This window comes from Pieris napi, chromosome 13, assembly GCF_905475465.1.
Source record: "Pieris napi chromosome 13, ilPieNapi1.2, whole genome shotgun sequence".
Classification (NCBI taxonomy): Eukaryota; Metazoa; Arthropoda; class Insecta; order Lepidoptera; family Pieridae; genus Pieris; species Pieris napi.
The window spans coordinates 10,527,752-10,542,676 of NC_062246.1; the positions used below are offsets into that span (position 1 = coordinate 10,527,752).

Consider the following 14,925-nt stretch of genomic DNA (forward strand, 5'->3'; position numbering starts at 1 on the left):
TTTGATATTTTTATTTGTCATTCTGTCAGTGTTATCCTTTTTTTAAATACTTCTCGATTTTTTTATATTTTAGACTTACCTCAAGAGTTTTGTTTTGAACATATACCTAATATATATTTTTAATTGCTGAATTATGTCCAGTAAAATGTATTTTTTAAAGCCACACCAATTCCACACACAAAAAAGGAATAGATTGGTAAACAGATAAGTTGAGCTAGCAACCGATGATGGTTGACCGAAAACTGGCTGATTCTCGATACAATTTGAATAGTTACTTATCTTCCCGATTTTTATTTGAACATACATAAATTGTTTACATACTATTGTTTAATTTTATGTACTTAAATTTTAAAACCATACTATATATTACTAGCACTGCTGCATTGGAGGAGTTTGCTGCATTAAAACCTAAACCTATATGTATGGTTACGGATAATGCCCTCTGTCTGAGCTAAGGTCAGACGTTGATCGCGATCTCCACATGGTGCTTGGTATGGATGCATGTAACCTGAAGTATTTAAGCAAACAATGTACAAAGGGCGGAAGTTTTAGTCCAAAAAATCCAAAAACAACATGGCTGTCATACTTGGCAAAAATTTTGTAAATCGTCTTCTATGTAGGCGGGCACACCATCGCCGTATTGGAAATTGGTCTCCTGAACTTCAACATCAAGTATGTACCATATCACAAACAATTCATAAACATAATTGTTTGGAGTATCCGGCGATACGCCGGAGTAGGTATGCTTTGGAAAAATTGGGAGTAGGTATGCAACTTAACACGTTCGTTGCATTACGAGATCTATCAGATCTCTTGCAGGACTTTCGTATTGTGCGTTGAACATAATCGTGTTTTTTCACTCCTTGCGGGAGGATCTAACTTCTAAAGTTCTTTAAGGATGAGCAGGACAAATATACATATTTGCTTCCTACTTAAAGCTGAATTCAAGGACATTAAAAAATAAATTAGAGATGGATTAGGTCCCTAACGCACAGTACTGTAATTGTTGTTATTCCTTGCGTTAGGAGATATGTCGGTACTCGTGAAATCGTACGCCTCGTAGACGCAAGAGATGGAGGATGGGATTTTTAGTGTTGTCCTAGAATCGACATTCAGGAAGTCGCGGGCACGTTTTGGAAACAACACTCGCGTATATACCAGCGTGTTGATTATTTTTGATAAACAATGAGTGATTTTAAAAGAAAAAAGTGTAAAAAATCTATTTTATTGGTGAGGTTTCTAACAAAAAATCAACGCCGGTTTATACTGCTGCATCGTCCAGTAAAATGTTTGTTTTGGAAAATGTTCAAATTTGCCCCCCATTGACTAATAATGACAGTGATTCTGATTATGAAATATTTAACGATAAACCTTTTTCGTTGGAGCACACGCAGTTAAACAGCACTGACGCTTCTAAAAAAACTAAACGAATTGTTACCATTTGCGCGTAATGTACAAGCAATCAATGTGCTTACCATGTTTTAATGAAAAACACTTTGCATAATTAATAAAACTTTTAGAATCGATAACTGAGATATTATTTTATTCCCATCACTACTTACTACACATATTGAACTATCTTCGGGTGCGGTACGAGATACAATCGATATCTAATTTTTTTTTGGTATTTGTAGTTTATTCAAATGTCGTAACTGCGTGCGAACCAAGCAAAATATAAAGCAATTAGCTATCTTTCACCCACAAAAAATTCAAAATATATGTCATTGTTTTTTTGGAAGATATAAATTATTTTCAAAAGTGTATTTTTAGGAGACTGATTAGGTCTCAAACGCACCAGGGGATAGGCTTGTTACGAGATCTTTTAGGTCTCCAACGCACCAGCTGAAAGTTCTTTAAAAATGATGGCGCAGTGAACGTGTTAAAGGAAGTTTATGAACTTCCTAACTTTCCTTCTAAGTTCAGGCTATAGGAAAAATTATTATGAAATCTAGAACTTTCTATCTGTTTCCCTGGAGTAAACCGTAAGAGATCGAATTAGGGTGTTTTAACAAAAGATTTTTAGAAAGCCATAGGGATAGTAGAAAAAATTCAAAATGGTATAAAAAAATGGCCGCCATACACGGGCAACAACGAATTTAGTATTTTTCGAGCGACCGAGCTTAAAATTGTGTTTGTGTTCATAAACTGACTCGTTTATTAAATCTGTGTACTTGAAAATGTTCTGATTTTCCACACAACCTGAAATTCGCCCCGCGACAACAATAATACGTAGAATAGCAATGTGGCAGTTAAAATTGATCAGTAACATAGGGTTTACAGAAATTGAAATTTTATATTTTCGATTTCTTTTTATTTTATGAAGTGCCCTTTTTCACGGAACGCCTGATAGATTCATATCGGAGTGGTATTAAATGGTGCAGACGAAGAGATGTGGGAATTTTTTTTTTATTCTTTTGTGCCAGGTACATACAGGCTCTGCAGTGCAGGAAAAGGTGCCGAGAGTGAGAGTTTGAATTAGTATTTTAAAGAATTACAACTTGGATCCAATTAGATTTCATCCAATGTATGTAACATCAAATGCTTCAACCCCCTATCTAGCAGACTGCGTGCGGCCCCCTCTTAACAAGTTCTTAGCTGGGAGCAAAAATCGTTTAATTATGTGTATGTAAGCATTTCAATCACCAACAGGTATTTCAGTTGCTTTATTCTTTTCTGTAGGGAATAGGAATCTTTCCCCTTATTCATAGATAATGTGGGCCCTTACCCCCCACAGCACAATGTCGCACACGGGGCGACAGCTAGTGTTTGTATATAAGTCTACTCTACCCGATAGGCTTGAAATGCACTCAAGATTATTATCGTAATTATAACCTTGTGATTTATTGTTAATAGAGTCTTATTCATCTACTATTAATGTAACTGACCATTAAACGTAATACTTTTTTTTATTTATTTACACTTTGTTGCAATATTAACATAATTAAATGTAAAGGAGGGCAACTGTCGGCCTTATCGCTTTCGAGCGATCTCTTCCAGGCGACCACTGTGAAAAAATGTATTAAATTAGATAAGGTAGACAAGAAGTGCATAAATACATATTAAATATAGATATTAAGAAAAAAATAAATAAACAGGATCAAAAAACAATCTAAACTAATAAAGGATGAAAAATTAAAAATTAAAAGTGCACATGAATCATAATAATTTAAATTAAGATCAGTCTCACGTCAGTTAGTAGTTATTACGAAAGTTAGGGATACGATGTGGATAGGTAATGTTTGTACAGAAGAAATTTAAAGGGAGATAGAGGAGCTAATAGGACGGGAAGTAAATTCCATAACCTAACTGCTGTTTGTTTAATTTATATATAAAAAAATTGAATATCTGTGGTCAAATAGTGGCCATAATCGTCAGAACATTTACTCGACGTATTGTTACTACGCTGTGCTATTTTGCAGGCGCCTGCTGAAATATCATTATAATAGATGCAAGCTTTACCAGAAATAGTATTACAGACATAAAAATGAGTCTGCTCCGTGCCAGCAATGTTGGTATTTAATTCCAAATGGCGCATGCGTTGCCGTATTGCAGAGAAAACACTTAAATTAGGGCATCTTGAGTGGCTAAAAATCTATCGGCCTGACTAGTTTCTGCTCGTGGCTTTTCTTGCTAACACATATGGATAAAACAGTAGTCTGTGACGTCAGTTTTTTGTTTATATTAACAACTAAATATGTGAAGTTATGAATGGATGACACGGTAAGTGTTTATTGTAGTCAAGAGTTTTATCTTGAGGAATAATTAATTTTCTTTTAATATAATAAATAAGTTTATTTTAATGATTTATTGTGATTATATTTCATTTTTCAAATTATATTATTGCAGAGAATCGAGAGGTGATGATAGGAATAGAGTAAGTATAATAGTCATAATTATCTTAAATCTAAAAGATTCGGGATAATTAAAAAGAAATTTGAATTTTTTGGTTTGCTAGGAACTGGAAAAAAACATAGATAATGCTTTAGATATATTCTGTTTTTTTGTTATGATGATAATAATAATGTTTCTTAAGTAATATTGAGTCTTGAGCGCCTTATTAAAAATTAATAGAAAAAGTAATACAGAATGTAAGAGGAATTGAAGGACATGTATTTCAAAAGAAGTTAATAACAACTTCCAAAGTATTGTAAAATATAATAAATATATTTTTAAATTATGTATTGCTTTGAATAAATAGGTTACTCATATGTCATTTTTGTTTTTGACATAGGCGTTATAGAAATCGTGTTTGACGAAATGAATATAAAAATACCTGAAAATCAAACGAAAAGACTGTCCATTGATTTTATTAAAGGTTCAGTAGTAACAGAAGAACGGAAATCCTACCAATTACTTTTAATAATAAGCACATTTCGCGTACGAACGAAAAATTATTTTTGCCGAGATCGAAACTAGACTATTAACCACTCACCCGGTGATGTCAGATATTACTTATCGTCTACAAGTACTGTTTCATTCACGCAAGAAATGCCCCAACCCCCACCAAAAAGTGGGGCACACTTAACGATTGTCACTAACAATAACCACTCTCCATACTGTAAGTAACTTTCGACTAGAGTTGACCACTCGTTACAAAAATTCGCGCCGTAACCTAGAAAAATTGAGATCGTTATTTGCATAATAATAATATACTGAGAGCCCAACGGCGATTTTTATGTAATATGCTGTAATAAACGTTATGCAACTCATTTTGGCCTCATATTTTGGCGACTTACGATAGTCTGCAGTCCGCCATGGCAGTGCGCGCGCTTTTCGTTTGACAATAGTGATTTTTTTTGTGTGTGCCAGTGTAGAGTGACAGTTGCATTGGTTAAAGGAGGATTTATTCAGGTGAGCGAAATAATTATAAACAGTAAAAAATATTATTGTTCTATGTGTTTCCCTATTTTTATTATATCACGAAGCGAAACATGTATCGTGAAAGTGCTTCCTTTGCGGAAATACGTTGACCGTTTTACTATCTTGAGAAATCCATAGATTGCTTTTCCGGATTAAAAAGAATGTTTAGACATTGCGAAATTATCTGTGCCACTGACCTAGATAGCACGGCTTTTCGATGACATAACATTAATTAAGTTAGATTTGTTTTTGATGAAATTAATTAAATAATCTGTGTGAAACTCGTAAATATATACTTGGTATGAATGGTATAGAAACTTCAGATTTTATAACGGTTATCTAAAAATAATTTAATATGAAATAAACGTTTAAGTTCTTGCATTTATCGGCTGTAATAGCTATTTTCATCTTATAAATTCTTAACTATTTAATAAATCCAATAAATCTAAATTAATATTTCCTTGTAAATTGACGAGGGGAGTGAATAGGAATCTCAAAACTATTAAGTGACGTACACATTATTATGAAATGTGAAAGTCTGTTTAGATTGTATGTAGTAATGTTTGTTACTCAGTCCCTCACTGAAGGCTCAAGCGAAATTTTCAGTATTATATATATATCTTCGTAAGTAAATACGCCGAGAAAGTAACCCGATATAGGACGGACTTTCTCAATACCTAGGAATGGCCTATTTTGAATGTTTACAACCTAATAGATTTTCGGTGTACTGTTTTTACAGCATCAGTAATTTGCATTACCTTGGGTTCGAACTCAACTGCTAGAGTTGCTAACTTGCTAAACGTTGACAATCCCAAAATTCTTCTATTATGACAATTATTTGGAAACAGCGCAATTGATTTATTCCATTCTTCTCGTCTTTTCGTGTAATATAAAACTAGTAGGTTTGCATTCTACATTTGGCCATGATATTCTGCTATCTTTTAGACAGACTAAAAACCACAGATTTCTGACATTCATTATTTTAATTCTATTGTTTATGTCACATAGTTACGATAAATATTTTTCATGTCACACGAAAAAACAAATGTACAATTGATTAAACATTAGAATTAACAAGCTATTCCGAAGATATTTGAATTTTAATGAATTGCCTCCTCTTTGTAAAAACTAAGGGTAATATACACTTAACGCTAAGTATGACTCCATTATGTCAAACTGGATGACTTAGAGTGAGATTCAGAAAGAGCGCAAACTATGATTAAAACAAAATGCAAGAAAGTTGAAAACTTAATTTGTTTGAAAATGACAGTTCTTGTCGACAAATTTTCTCGTTTAGCGCTAAGTATCTTCTCCATATCTTACCTTTAGTCTTAGGGTAAGTTACTTGATTAGCAGCTAAAATCAAATAAAGAGCTCGCTATGATACAACAAAGCATCCAACTCCATTTTCCCAAAGCTTTATCGCTTTCTATTTGAAACGATGTTTACATACAATATTACGTCTTAAATAAATATAACTAGAAATACCACTATCAGGATTATAAGTATCTGTTCCATATTTGGTATACCAAATCGTAATTTAGGAATTGGGTCTGGGCCAATAGGCAAGTAGGACCAGCCTGTGTACACACGCCGTCGAATTGGGTGTAATTCATGTCGATGTCCTCACGATGTTAGTATTAGCGAGTAAACGCGCACATAGAAAGTCCATTGGTGCACAGGTTCGTGCCTATGACGTCATAAGATTCGCACGCATAAGTCAAGTCAACACTCCTCTAGTCAAGTTACATAGAAAATTAGATGTGCTGTGGCACATGCTTCATACACACGTTACACAGCTCTGTAAGTTAGTTAGTATATTGTTACTCACAGTTATATCTACAGAATAATAACGAACGCAAAAACCAATTTAGTGCAGTCGTTCGTAATGTGCGCATACATTAATTAATCGTTATAAATATGAATTGCGGTTCGTCTTGCTAAAACTCGTGAATCTCTAGACCGATTTGGCTAATTATGGTCTTGAAATATTTGTGGAAGGTTTTATTTGTGTTCAGGGAAGGTTTAAAAGGAAACATAAATAATAATTAAAGAAAAATACTAAACATTACAATTAAATTTTCCAATAAAATTGTTCCTGGCTGACAAATATTTGATGTCTGTCTTTTTAAAAATAAAAAATTGTCACTTGGTTGTCATATATTTATAGATAGATGCCGAAATTTGTGTTTCATAAATGGAGTACGAAATCCTATCTATTTGGTCTGTTTAAAAAGTCTATTAAGTATTGTCATAAATATATTATGTAGGTGATAATTATATAAACATTATTATGGTGAAAACTCTATCACTGAAAGATAAACTAGAACACCGAACAGAGTAACGTACTATGTGTCGATAATTCAGGCAAAATAACGGTACCACTCCATACAAAGTGACCTGCCAATTGACCTAAATACAAAATCTGTGCCAAATATTAAACCACGTTTGTATGCAAACCGTATAGATTCTCATAGGGTGACGTGTTACGTAATAGCCTATTAAGCTCTGGCTTATTATTTAATCATAATTTATTATGTATATATAATGCAACGTTCGCTAATAGTGATTTGATTATGGATATGCAATAATGACCACAGATTGTAGAATCTTGAAGTCTGTGTTGTGTTGTTTGATGAAAAATTATCTATAGATTTTATAGATAGGTACATATTATCATTTACATCCTCGCCATATACCATCCTTAAATAGCCACGCATTGCAAAAGATGTTAATAAAACAATATTAATAAATATAAGAAATTCAGTTTTAGAATCGTATTACTATATCGTATCTTTGTATATATCAAGTTTGTTACATACTTCCTAAACGACTGGACCGATTTTATTTTTATATTCAAATCGTGTAAATGACAACGTCTATCCGCTAGTTTCATTTTTGTTACAGCTTTTGCAGATATTTTTGGATATCAACTAGTTTTTTACGATAAATAAATAGTCATCAACCTAAACTGTTGGATGTCATTTACCGAGAACGTTTGTGATAAACAAAACAATTTTTGGTAAATGCAAATCCAAAGGTTATCACAGTCGTAAAATGGTGTTTTTGAATAAACAAAAATATGATTCGAAAATGTAGCAAAAACAAAAGAAATCTATTTTTTTTTAAATTCGATCAAATTTCTTTATACACTTTGTCTATAGTGCTTAATAGTTTGACACCCCTGACAAGTCAATGACCTATACTTTGATTACAGGAAATAATAATAAGGATGTTTCAATTCAGTCAATATAATAGTGCCCGTAAAAATAAAACAGTTGGTTTTTAGATTGCAGTTTGGTATTAATTAAAATCACTCACTTCTAACTACAAATATAATATTAATTATATCTTCCATTATTTTGATGTGTAAAGTTCAATAGAGTAAAGACGGATACTGCTGTCAAACAGATAAATTTATTTTAGGCTTCACCACAGATTAAGCATTTGGTTTTTTCAAGGCGTTAATCCCAATTTTCGATTCCCGGCAAACTTATTCGGACATATGGAAAGAAAAAAGTAGCGTAATTAACTATAAAATAACATGGTCTATTTAGGTACAGCATTAAACCTTTATTTTATGCTTAAAATGTATAATAATTATCTATTTGAGTGGGTAATTTGCGTCATTCACTTATTATTATAGCTTTAAAATCGCTCTTTACGATACGCTATCGTAATAATTAATACTTAAAACATTCATGGCTACACGTGACCAAGCAGTCTTGTTAATATACCAATCAAAAGTACATTTCATTCTCTTTATATGTCAATTCATATAAATATGGAACCTGCCAGGAGTGAAACTTTTTAAAATTTTAGTTTTCGTCTTATCTAATCATTACTTAAAATTTTTATTACTATCTATATTCATATTGTATATTAGTTGAGTTTTTTCGTTTATATGTATAATATATTTTTAAATTAATATTATTGCCTAGATCTCTTTGATAACCGAACCGATTTGAAATGCAAATAATTTTTTTTTCGTAAGTCATATTATGTAGATATGGATTTGGTTAAAACTATACTACATCACTTTTCTCTATTGTCAATAGTTTCCGCAGTACGCGATGTAGGAATTTTTATTGGTATTTTTCACACCTTGGGTTACACTATTGTAATTTCATACAGAACCCTAAGTTTTTTGAAAATATTCCATGTTCATCAGGGAAATTGTTAATGGCTTTTAATAATGTAATTTTTTTTAAATCGAGCTTATTCAGTTTTAATCGAGTTTCGGAGCTTATTCAATGCAAACAAACAATCAAATCTTTCCTATTTATAATATTATTGTAATGTTTTTTTATCTTCTTTTTATTGTAAATGTAATATATACATTTTCTGTTTAAATAGATCTTAAGTCCACCGTAATTGTCATATATGTATTTTTGAATATTGATTGAAACTAAAACTGTAGAAACATTTGTTATATGTGATTTTGTGTTCGTGGCAAGATTTTTTGCGACCCAATAATATTCGTTGTATTTCAGTCAGTTTACGTAAAACCAAAATTAATTATTTATTTATTTATTTTATTTATTTACACTTCGTTGCCAATAAAAGAAACACAATACATAAATTATAAGGGATGCAACGGGCGGCCTTATCGCTAATAAGCGATCTCTTCCAGGCAACCCTAGTTAAGAGAAAAACTAAAAAAAAAAGAAACATGATGCGTGCGAGAAGTGCAGAATCCTTAATCTAAAGTAATACAAAAAAATATATTAATAACAAACTAAAAACTTAAAAGCTAATCTTACAAATACATGAACAGCGAGTAGTGATGTAAAAGGAAACATAAGAATTATACAACTCACGATTGATGAGGATAGGATAAGGTTAAGAAATGATTATACAGAAGAGTTTTGAAAGATGTCAGAGAGGTAGAGGTACGGAGTCAGGCAGCGTATTCCACAACTTAATGGCGGAGATCGAAAATGAATTATAAGCCTAAAAATTCATCGGGAATCAGACTACCTATTAAAATTTCAAAAATCCGACATTTTCGTCTTCATCCCATTGATTAAAAGCCGGTCGCAGCGGAGGGATTAATAAAACATAAGGCCTTTAATTAAATTCAAGAATTAAAATACGCTGATGTAAGATTAAAATGGCAATTTCTTTATTAGCAATATTTCTGCTAAACAAGCAAGTTTCTAGGTCATTACGGAAAGTGACGATGAGCCAATACGTGATATTATGTTAGTTTTTTCACTTCTGTTTGATTTATTTGTGCGCGATTATGTCGAAACTGTATAAGAAATTGTTATTAATGAAGGTTTAAATTAGTTTATTCTCATTAAATACATATACGAGAAAAACATTTTGAAAACAAAATATATTTATTTATCGCGATGCGATAAGAAAGAAGAAAAATATGTTTTGTATAAACATTTTGTATTGGATTTTTTTTTATTATATTCGTAAATTTACCAATGATTTTAATAGTTACTTTGCTAGTAGGGAAATATAAAATAAACAGTCACATACATGAAAAAAAAATATTAAGAACGTAAAAAGGACGCTATTACTGTAACTAACGGCCAAAATTAATATGCAATCTCAATCGAATTTTAACTATCTTAGATCGACAATTCAATCCATTTCAAAAAATTCCAATATTCAATCCATGGATTGAGATACCAATCGAATTATTCAATCGTTTAGAGGACGTATCATAGATTGAAGATTAAATCTACCAAATTGGACATTTTAGTTTAACTATTGACTCGCTACAAAATAGACGATGAAAGGAAATAAAAACTTAACTAATTTTACAACGAGTGTTTCTTAAGGCACTTTTTTGCCGCGCACCACCACTATGTGGAACCAGCTGCCCACTGAAGTATTTCCGAACCAATTCGACTTAGGTCCTTCAAGAACAGACCGTACCAATTCTTATAACGCCGGCAACGCACTTGCGAGCCTTCTGGCAATGATTCCATGGGCTCATGGTGATGGTATCACTTAACATCAGATGAGCCTCCTGCCCTGCCCTGTTATATAAAATAAACTCCTAAACTCTCTCTTTTGTTTCTATTTGTCGAATTGTCTTTACGCTGTAGTGAAAAGAGATAGATTGCGAAATTCCTTGGGGAATGAAGTTGGTTTCAAGTAGTGCTGAAAAACAAACAAGACAACATACAAAGTAATATTCTATTAATAATCTTTGTAGCAGACGTAGTAATAAAATGAATATTAATTGATTTTCTTTACTTATGCCTAGCGTAAGAGTTGTTAAACATTTTCAATGTCAAATTGTATACTTACTACGAAGTTTTTACTGTAAAAATTGCCTGTAATCAGAAAAGAGTAAACTATCTTCTCTTAATATTCCCCATCACATACCAATTTAGACATTTTAGTTTAATTATTGATTCGGTACGAAATAGAAGATGAAATGTTATTATAAAAACTTAATTAATTACACAACTGAGTGTTTCTTAAGGCAGTTTATGCTCGCGCACCACCACTATGTGAACCAGCTGCCCACTGAAGTATACTTAAGTAAAAGGCCGGCAACGTTTAAGAATTGGTTCGGAAACAAAAGAGGGCCCTTCAAGAAAAGAGCGTACCAATTCTTATAACGCCGGCAACGCACTCGCGTGCCCTCTGGTATTGAGAGTGTTCGTTGTGCTGGTGGGGCTAAATGGGGCTGGTGGATAAATAATAATCTTGAAATATTTATCAAATTAAACTCATTTAACAATATTTTACAAAAATAATCAATCAAAATTTTAAAAATAACCTTTTATAATATATTTAGTACATAAAAAATATTCAGTCAATTGCATTCTTGATTTGTTCATGCTTTTAACTTAAGTTATGGTCTCTTCATATAGCGTAAAATCGGTTTGATAGAAAGAGTATGTGAGCTAATATTGTGTACTATGAATTAGTTTTTGTTTGTGTTGCATTCACCAAAAGGTTTTAAAGGCCGGCAACGCACTTGCGAGCCTTCTGGCAATGTGAGTGTCCATGGGCGGCAGTATCACTTAACATCAGATGAGACTCCTACCTGTTCACCTCCTATTACATAAAAAAAATGAATGATTTCTCACAATACCCCATACTTTGTACACTAATGTAACCTTGGTTTTCACTTATAAAAATATAACAGCAAAAATGTTCACCAGCTCTTAGGGTGAGATCTATAGTGCGCACTTGGACTTTGCTCAGACTTTACTTACGAAAAACACTAAGGTTAAACCATGATTTAGTATATTTATAGACATTTTAACGGTGAGATTAAGCTAAGCTCAAGCTAAGACAGAAATTGATGTTTCATTTCATACAATACCTTCTTTATTATCCTTTAAAAAAGTAAAGAATGGTTATAGTTAAGTCTGAGCAAAGTCTAAGTGCGCTCTATAGATCTCACCCTTAGTCCCCATGCCTATTCACTTTTATTGGAATGCACATTACGACACGAGTGAAATCTGCTGCTCGCACTGAACTTGAGCCGGTTTTATTACCCCAATCGGGGATATTGGGGTCACTATCATTACGACAGTTCCTATCTTATTCCTAATATTCAGATTTTGACATATTTCTAGAATAAAGTGGTGGCGCTACAGATATCGTTATGTTTCGTAATCATTTAATTTTCCTAATAGGCAAGTAAGACAGCCATCTGTGCCTGACACGCCATTGATTATTTGGGCATAAGGCATTCTCTCTCGGTATTTTTGGAACATCAGGAATTTTTACTTAAATACGTTTTTGCTTTATTGCTTATTAATAAACGTTATTGAGTACGTATTGGTATCAAGTATCGATACGAGTATATACGCGTATAGAGTGTTGTTAAAATTAACGCCTGCTAGATTATTGCAGTCTGTCGTTTGTATTAAAGTCGCCAAAGCATAGATAATTAATATAGACATGACATTTATTACTAACACACACAGAAACACACAAAATATTAATAATACTAATCAAAAAAGGAAAATAACAAAAATTTATGGAAAAAAATCAAAGGAATAAGGTACATTTTAAGTGTGTAATGTGTGTGTGTTGTGATTGTAACTGGCCCTGGCTCAGCATTATGCTGTGGAGCAGAGGTGTTCTACAGCGCTGGTCATTCTGCCAGAGACAACAATAGTTAGTTTGCGTCTCAGACGCAAAAACAGAAAAATAATGAAATAGTAAAAATAAACTGTGTAAATAAAGAAGTCTTGGAAGATTTGTGTGTAAAATTATATAGTAAATAAAAATAATAAGAATTCTCGTTAAAATAATTTACAATATCCCAGCAATTTCGTAAGTTACATTTTGACATTTGCCGCAAATTGAAATGTCAATGCACTGTTACTACCTACGTTTAACCGTCAGCATCATTAAACATTTGACGGACGTCTATGTACCGCACTTGCCCGGTCACACTGTTAAAATACATCTTTCATTATACTAGATATTATTGTGTCATCTACAATCTGCGCTTACAAGTCACGATGACGTCATACTCTGAAACGCGCGAAATTTTTTGCCATCTGAACATGGCCTTATATGCGATCCATCGCAACGCATTGTAAATATTTAAATATTATTTACTCGAATGCAAGGTGCATTTATTAGTACAGGATTGTCTCATAGGCACCCGTACCATCAGCGACTTAGGAAGTTTAAAATTATGACACTGTACGATCGGAGATCTCTAGCCGGTGCTACGTTTGTATATGTATACAAATTGTTGAATGTTAGAACATTGACATTCTCGTCCCTTATTCATTCTCTACGTTCAAAATCAGTAAATCCAAATTCCGTCTGAAAAAAAACAACTTAAGAGACCTCTCATTCGAATTCTTTATTAAATGTTGATATTTTCAGTAAATGCACTTTTTACTTAAGTATAGTTCGTGAATTTAAGTATTTATGGTCGACGGTCGCGTGACAAGAACATTGACCTTGCATTGCTTGTAATGCAAACACGCGATGTAAAATTATTAGGGTAAAGTAAAGGTGTGGTAATTATAATTTTACTAACTATTCCTAATTATTAAGTACAGTGAATACACTTAACGCCACGATAACACGACCTAACCTAGATTACTTATCGTGTCCCTTGGGTAGAATGCCTGGTGAACCCAGAGGGCCCATCTTAAGAGCGTGTGAAGAGCTGTGGTGTTTTTAGTGGGTGGGGTCTCGCTACCCCTCTGAATAGCAGAGGGATTTGAGTGTCAACGCTTACAGATACCGAACTTCTTGAGCATTAAACAAGGGAGTGGGGGAAAGTTTGCGCATCGTACACAAACACGGAACACAAACGTCAACTGACCGACCGCGATCGACACGTCACTCTCCCCGCCGCCGCCCCCCCTCCCAGTGATACCTAAAAATCGCTTCTGTGCAGGCAAGGACATTTGTTCAAGATGTTTGCCGATATCTGTACGTAACTTAACAAGGGTTCAGAGTAGTGACTTAGAGTTATGTACGACTTTCGCATGTTCATGACGTTCCTGTATGTGAGGATCCGAGTCTATTTGATATTTTATATGCCATTTTTTATGGGACAAAATGAATGAATGTCACTTTGAATAGCGATTAGCACCGCTCATAGACACCTGCAACGCCGAGGGCTAGCGGGAGTGTTGCCGACCTTTCAGGGAATGGTATGATCTTGATTAAAGGCCTAAAACGTACCTGTGCGTTATCAGGTAATAAATAACAAAAAGGAAAAAATGTTTAGCAATAACAAAATCTATTTGTATTTTTTTTTTAATCCTAGAAGCTAACAAAAAACATTACACGTCAATTTGATAAATCTTTAGCTTTTTTGAAGTCGTATAATAAGATGTTTATTATACAACACTGATGCGGCACCTTCGGTGCAAGTAAATATGAATCGCAAAATATATTTCTAAACGCAAAACTCGAAGACGGATCATTTAGAGGATTCATTTATTTTTTTTCAAACTCTGAGGAAGGTTTTTATGGATAGAAAAATTTGAAAATTAAAAAAAAAAAAGGTTTGTACTTAGGCTTTTATTCCGGAAAAGTGAACAGTCTCAAGGGTATAGCAAAATGTTACATATGTTGATATGTAGCTACTAAAAAGCTAGG

General features: G+C 33.0%; 1 protein-coding gene across 3 annotated transcripts in view; it reads left to right on the forward strand.

The window, feature by feature from the left end:
* The first annotated feature begins 3,565 nt into the window (after positions 1–3,565).
* The window catches only part of LOC125055091 (fatty acyl-CoA reductase wat-like), a 35,342-nt gene continuing 23,982 nt past the window's right edge, over positions 3,566–14,925 (forward strand). The window contains exons 1-2 of one of the 3 annotated variants that reach the window (XM_047657327.1): positions 3,567–3,720; positions 3,847–3,874. The gene's annotated coding sequence lies outside the window, so the exon portion shown is untranslated. Of the gene's footprint in view, positions 3,721–3,846; positions 3,875–4,553; positions 4,852–14,925 lie in introns of those variants that run through there. The other 2 variants (XM_047657330.1, XM_047657328.1) reach the window with 2 other exon arrangements.